Genomic DNA, 6,615 nt, shown 5'->3' with positions numbered 1-6,615 from the left:
TTCTTCCTTCCTCCACCAACCCTTTTTAACTATCTAATATTTGCCAGCTCACTAAGCCTCCAGGGACCTATCAGGGGACAGACACAGAAGCAGATGACACAAAACAGGACAGTGCCTCTAAGAAGGGGTGGTCTGGGGGAGGGAAGGAGCTAAAAAATGGGCCCAGCTTCCATGATTCATTGGGGCAAAATCAATGAGAAACTTGATGAGAAGTATAAAACATGAAAAGAGGAAACAAAATGTGAGAAGCAAGAGGAAAGGAAATGTTGGAGGAGAGAGGAATTAAGGGAATATTAACAAAAGATACGATGAACATGAAAGAATGAAGAGGACCTGGCTGGGGTGAAGAAACTTGTGACTCTGTGTGTGTGTGTGTGTGTGTGTGTGTGTGTGTACATGTGCAAGAGCTTCTGTGTGCTTTCATCAGAGAGGGACATAAGGGGACAAGACACTTAAAGTTAGTCACTTTGTAATTACTTCCTAATCATTGTTTTGGAGCTTTGTAGCAATCTTGTAAGGTGGTCTTCATTATTCCCATTTTATAGTAAAGGCACTTGGAACTCAAGGAGATGAGGTGCAAGGGGCCCTGGCTGTTACGTGACGGAGCTCTTGCTGTCTGCAGTGCACACAGGGAGGCAGAGCAGCCCTTTTTGCGGCTGAATCAGCCTGCCCACTCTCCCCTCTTCGCCTTCCCCTGTGGCAGAAGCCCTGGCCTCACCTACACACTAAAGATTTCAACGCTAGTCGTGGATGAGGTTAAGGTCACTGGCAGGGAACCAAAGCTGCCATTAGCACTGTTTTGAAAAAAAACATTTGGGGAGCTTTCCGTCCTTCTCAGCCCAAGTACAGAGCCTCCCACTTATGTTAATTAAACAAGTCGAATCACGGAAATGAGCCGATCAGGGTGATGGACATAGCGCAGAACTTAAAGTTGTTGGCAATTGTCAGAAAACCCAATTAAGTCAGATTTGAGCCCACCATGCCTCCGAGATATAATTGGTTGGCGAGGGTAGGGCTAAGAAAGGAAATCATATCCTAATATCCACTAAAAGAACCTCCCCCTTATGAAATACCTTTTGTGCCAAGGAAGCTCCAGGAGGAAACCCAGGTGAGAACTAAAGGGAAACTGGGAACACATGGATACCGTTTCCCTGGGAGTCTCGTTAGAAGCACAAGGCAAGCATGGGAAAAGGTCATGTAGAGAGCTCCGGGCTAGGAGTGCAAAGGCCCAAGGTCAAGTTAGGGGCTGGCTTCATCAATAGAGAGCCGTGTGACCTTTGACACTGCTCGCTGAGACTGAATCCAATGGGATGCTAGAACTGGACCAATGCTACTTCGTAAGGGTCTTCGGAGACACAGGGAGATGATGGGCAAACAGGAATGTAAGAAAGTAAAATCTTCTATCAAGCTTGCATGTGAGATTGTATTTTAACATAATGAAACAGCTCATGAGGATGGGTGAGAACTTTTTCTTTCTTTTATTCAGCCATCCAAAACATATTAAGCATCTGTATGCTCCCGATTATAGAAATACATACAACATGACACCCAGCCCAGAGAGAATGTTTCACAGGGCTGGAGAGCAGGAACCGAGTCTGTTTTCTTCCCATTACACCCCCAATACTTAGAATAGGGGGATGTTCAATAAATATTTGATTAAATGGATGAATGACCAGTTTTGTAGATGTTCAAGACGAGTATTTGAGATAGAGGACCCCAGGAACTGGAAATAGGGAGGGGGTAGGAGGGACCATCAGGAGAAATAATCTGGAAAGAATATGCTCTGAGGGACAAGTTGTGTCTCCAAAAAGGATGGAGAAAACCATCCAAAACAGGTTTCAAGGATCAGAAACATTGGTGGAGTGGGAACTTGTGCCATCAGGGGGAAATGTAACCTTGGAAGGCACCCTACCTGGGTCCAGCCTGCTGAGAGAAAAACCTGACTGAGGCTTGGGTTAACAGGGAAGAACCAGGTTAGAAAGATTAAGGGGACGAACTTGAGAATGATGGGTGGGTGTGACTTACTGGGATGGAGGCAGGAATATTGGCAGATGGGGAGGTAGCTCATGCGCCGTGTGTGTGTGTGTGTGTGTGTGTGTGTGTGTGTGTGTGACGCATGCAAATAAAAGCCCAGCTTATAAATTGACAAGGGTGAAGAGGCTGGGGGTCTGTCAGCCCCCCCAGCCAGCAGCCACTGAGCTCTCACGGCCGGTCCAGGCCGCCCAGGCCAGGGGGAGGGCCAAGTGGAACACGCTGCAGAACCATCCACAAGCAAAAACAAAGCCATCTCTTCGAAATAAAAATGAAACAGACGTGGCCGGGGGACACTAAACATTTGTGAGATGATGGGAACAAAGGGGAAAAGTCAATCCGAGGAAGTTGGAGCCTCTGCTCCGAGCCTTCAGCGACTCTGATGGCTGGATACTTTATGAGAACGTCCTTTACCCCTGCTCTCCCTCTCTCCCCGAAGGAAAATAAATCCTTGGTCAAATGAGACTTGACGGCTTGAAAAGAAGAACCTCTGCAGACTGTCCCAGCTGACGCTGCGGGCAGACCAGAGGGGCAGCGCCCTTGGCACCGTGGCTGGCTGCCCGGGAGGCTCCCCAAAACTCCCACCAGCGCCCTTGACCCGGGAGCTCGGCCCTGCGCAGAGCGGGGAGAGGCGCTGTCACAAGGAAACCTTTGTTTTTCTCTCTTGCCCTTGTTGACAGGCAGGGACAGAATCCTTTGATATTTCTTACAGCGTGGCTCCTGGTACCTCCCCTCTGATTCTCAGCACGTCATCCGCCCACCCGATTCCCTCTGCCCACTCTAAGCCACCTCCCTCTTCTCTGTTTCAGCCACAGCATCACACTGCAAGACCCTATCGCAGTTACCCAGAAATGCAAAGGTGAGAAGCCCCCAATACCTGTTTAAGCAGATGGCATTTTAATTAGCACAATCCAGTTGCCATAAAGCCCAAACTCCTGTCCCACCTCTCGACCCCCTTCCTGTGCCCTCTTCCAAGCTCTCAGCTCACCCCCACCTATGTAAAAAAAGCCATAAAACATTTCTCCAATCGCCTTCTCTGAGTTTATGCAACCCCCAGAACACGGGTTGATTGGAAAGGTCTCTCTTCTGGATAACAACAATTCAATGTGCCTTGACATTTTAATAGCCTGCCGTCCTGGTGAACACAATCGAGCAAGGCAGTGAAGCAAAAATCATTAGGTAAGCAAGATAATCTAAGCGGAATCTGCAGTCTGTACTCTCACATCTGGGGCAGATTGCACAGTTGGGGCAGTCCAGCCCTGCAGTGCCTTTGTATTTGGTACCAACGTGTGTACACTTGTTCAGCTAAAGACACACACCCTGTAAACAGGTTTGCAGAGATAAACACACTCAGGCAAATACAGACTCATTGAAGCTCCAACATGACTAAACAAATTTTCAAAGAATCAAAATACTTTCCACCCTCCTACACTCCCAATTGTTGTGACTCTTAACTACCATAGAGAGGCTTATGTATTTCCATGCACATAGCCGTATTTCTGTATATGAAAATTTCTGAATTAATGCCCGGTTAAATGTAAAATTTAAACATAAATATATAATATAAAACATTTATGCTTTCTATAGATAAGGTGCTATTCTAAATGCTTTATGTCATCTAACTCAAACCATAGGTACCATTATCCCCTTTTACAGATGAGGTAACTGAGCCACAAAGAGTTGAAAAACTTTGTTCAATGTCATCCTTTGCTGTGTGGAGGAGACTGAAATCCAAGTGGTCTGACTCTGTAGTTCAGGTTGTAATCTATTATGCTATGCTGTTTGATAAGAAGGAAATTGTACAAATCAATATGAAATATGTTACACATCTTTATAAGGTCAGTTCATTCCTTTGTGAAGGTGTGTATTTACACACATACATTCATGTGGACACTCAAAAGGCGTATCTGACTTCTTTTCCACACGAACACCTGCATATATATGTAGTCAGCCATATGCAAATATTGAGTGCCTTGTGATTCCCAAAACCATATACTAGAACTAAGGATATAACAATTAATTAGACACAACTGCCACCCTCAAGTAGCTCAGGTCTACTGGGAGTCAAATAGGCAAACATGCTTGACCTTGCAGGTGACGATCAGATGCTGACACAGAGCTGCAGAGGCCAAGAAGACACCCCACCCCCACCTGCCTGACCACATCCCCCGCCAGTCTTGTTGGGAATCCATGCCCCTATTGCCATGAGGTAGCCATCACTCCACACGTGGAGAGCTCCACTTGGGAATTGCTTTCAAGACCGTTTTATAAGCTGCCCAAGAAAATGAGTCTTGTTACTTGATAATTACACACACTCACACCCCCTTCTTAGGAAGGAGGTAGGAGTGACATCACAGAAAGTGGGGGGGGGGTGAACCGATGACAGAAAACTGCCCTGTTGGATTCCACCCCTTCTCAGGCATCGTGCTCCTCCTCCGCTCCCCACAGGGAAGCCCCTGCACAGACCCCTTCCCCTGGGTGCTGACTTGGCAAGCGATTCACTTTATGAATATGACCCTCAGAGGGGAGAGCCCCTCTCAGCAGCCCCCCGAACTATGTTATCACCATTATTAAGGATCTTAAAGAGGAGCTGGGAGGACAAGACACCACTGGAATTGCAGCCTGATTGTGATTGATGTGTTCCTATTAGCGCCTCAGTGTTATCTCTCTGGATGGCAAGAACAGCCAGTGGCTTGTAACACAACAGATTACCTGAGTTCTCAGCCTTAGAAGGATGTTTAAATAAAATATAGTCCCTCTTAGCAAGAGGCTCATTTTCTCCACGAGGCTCCCAGACTATTTCATGTCAGCTCTGATTCGCTGCGACTCTCCTCAGTAAACATGTCTTATCATTAATAATTCTTTACAAGCACAATCTCCAAGAGTCCTCTCTCTCTTTCTCTAGGTGGCTGGACTCAGACACATCACGCTCCAGTTTGGGTTCCAAGGTGCTTCTCTCCGGATTTTCACCTGCCTTGCCAAAAATGATTGATTACGCCGGGCCGACTGGGTGTCCGGCAATACCCAACAAATGACTTTGGCCCCTAACAGCAGGCCTTGGCCAGATAGAAATCAATATTTCACCATTAAAATCTATCAAAGAAGAGTTAAGGCACCATCTGTCCCTGCCGCCTCTCTATGGTGTGTGAACATTAAATCCGACACTTGTACTACATGGGTAATCAATATATAGTGGTTCACAGATCATTTGTGGTTCCCTTTTAGCAGTGATGGATGTCTGGAATCGTTGTGATTCATTTTGTCAGACCATTAAACAAGATTCTGTCCAGTTCCTTCCTGATTTCATTTAGAGGATCATTCTTCACAGTTCATAAGAGGGAAACGGTTTTACCAATCTGCTTCTATTTCAATAAGTCACTTTATAGAGATTTTGTGTCCTCCAGACTGTAAAAATTCTGGAGAGATAGTACAAACAGACCTCTAAAACTATTCACTGCATGACATATGCATAAAGTGTGAAGAGAGGAATGTAAATATGTTTACCTCTTTATCTGCAAATGTTGGTTTTAACCCCCTGCTGACTGGAGTGCCAGTCCACAGGGCACTCTGGGAAGGGAGCAGAGGCTGCCACAGCAGGAGGAGGGTGAGGCTGGTGACAGGGGACGAGGTCACAGACAGGGGAAACCCCTGCACCCTCGCTGGCCTGCCGAAGAGCACATGAGAAGGGCTTTTCCAGAGGTTGCCTATCAGAGACGTTCATCTCTGCGCTCCTGACAGCTCACCCAAATGCTTGTAAAATGTCTCTCTGTAACCTCATGCCACTTGCTACCCCAAAAACAGAGACACGGGCCATGTCCTTGAGGATAAGGTGTGGATGGTCACACAGACCAGGATGAGAACAGCGCTGCCATGGTCAATGGAGCACCAATCTCTGCTGGGCACTGTACGTGCAAAGTCTCACCTCAAGACGGACACTGTTCCCCTGATTTTCCAGTGAGGAAACTGAGGCTCAGAGAAGTGAGCTCACCTGACTAAGCTCACTAGATTCAGGTCCCAACCTACCCCCCACACCTGCCCGACTCCAAAGTCCACTTGCTCAGCTCGTGGCTAAAGGCCATCATCACCTTCCAGAAGATTCTGTTTCAACCCAAGGGAATTTCCTTCAGTCCTCCTAGGATTGCACCAACCACTGAGGGTGCTTTGAGGAAAGAAATTTTATTTCCCTGTATTTTTTTAATTTATTTTATTTTATATATTTTTGACATCATTTTTCATTTTTATACAATGTATGCATTTTCAGCTTGGTTAAATTCCCCACACAATTGCCACCCTCTTATTTTGACCCTAATCCCTCCTCCGCTCCCCCCACAGTGGAAAATGACTAATAATAATAAAGTAAAAATCAAAGTCAACAAGCAACTATTTCCCTGTTATTTTAGGTAAATCTATAGCAGGATCACTCAGTGATGCCCTCCAAATCCAGACAATTGATTTTATACTACTTTCTGTTTTAAGATTATTGGCTAATTATATACTTCTTTCTGATATGAGTGTAGATACTCAGATATTAAGTACTAACGTAAGTGTATATATATATATATATCTACACATATATAATTTAAA

At 45.8% G+C, this 6,615-nt stretch overlaps 1 long non-coding RNA gene across 1 annotated transcript; it reads left to right on the top strand.

Annotated features, from left to right (window-relative positions):
* The first annotated feature begins 3,157 nt into the window (after nucleotides 1-3,157).
* On the top strand, nucleotides 3,158-5,337 carry LOC119254784 (uncharacterized). Its single transcript, XR_005127353.1, has 2 exons — nucleotides 3,158-3,210; nucleotides 4,937-5,337. It is a non-coding gene; the product is annotated as an uncharacterized LOC119254784 (long non-coding RNA).
* Nucleotides 5,338-6,615: the final 1,278 nt, after the last annotated feature.

The sequence above is a fragment of the Talpa occidentalis genome, unplaced genomic scaffold, assembly GCF_014898055.3.
Source record: "Talpa occidentalis isolate TD23 unplaced genomic scaffold, MPIMG_talOcc4v2.1 talOcc4.3, whole genome shotgun sequence".
Classification (NCBI taxonomy): Eukaryota; Metazoa; Chordata; class Mammalia; order Eulipotyphla; family Talpidae; genus Talpa; species Talpa occidentalis.
Note: the sequence above shows the minus strand (reverse complement) of the source record. Positions and strands in the feature narration are given on the sequence as shown.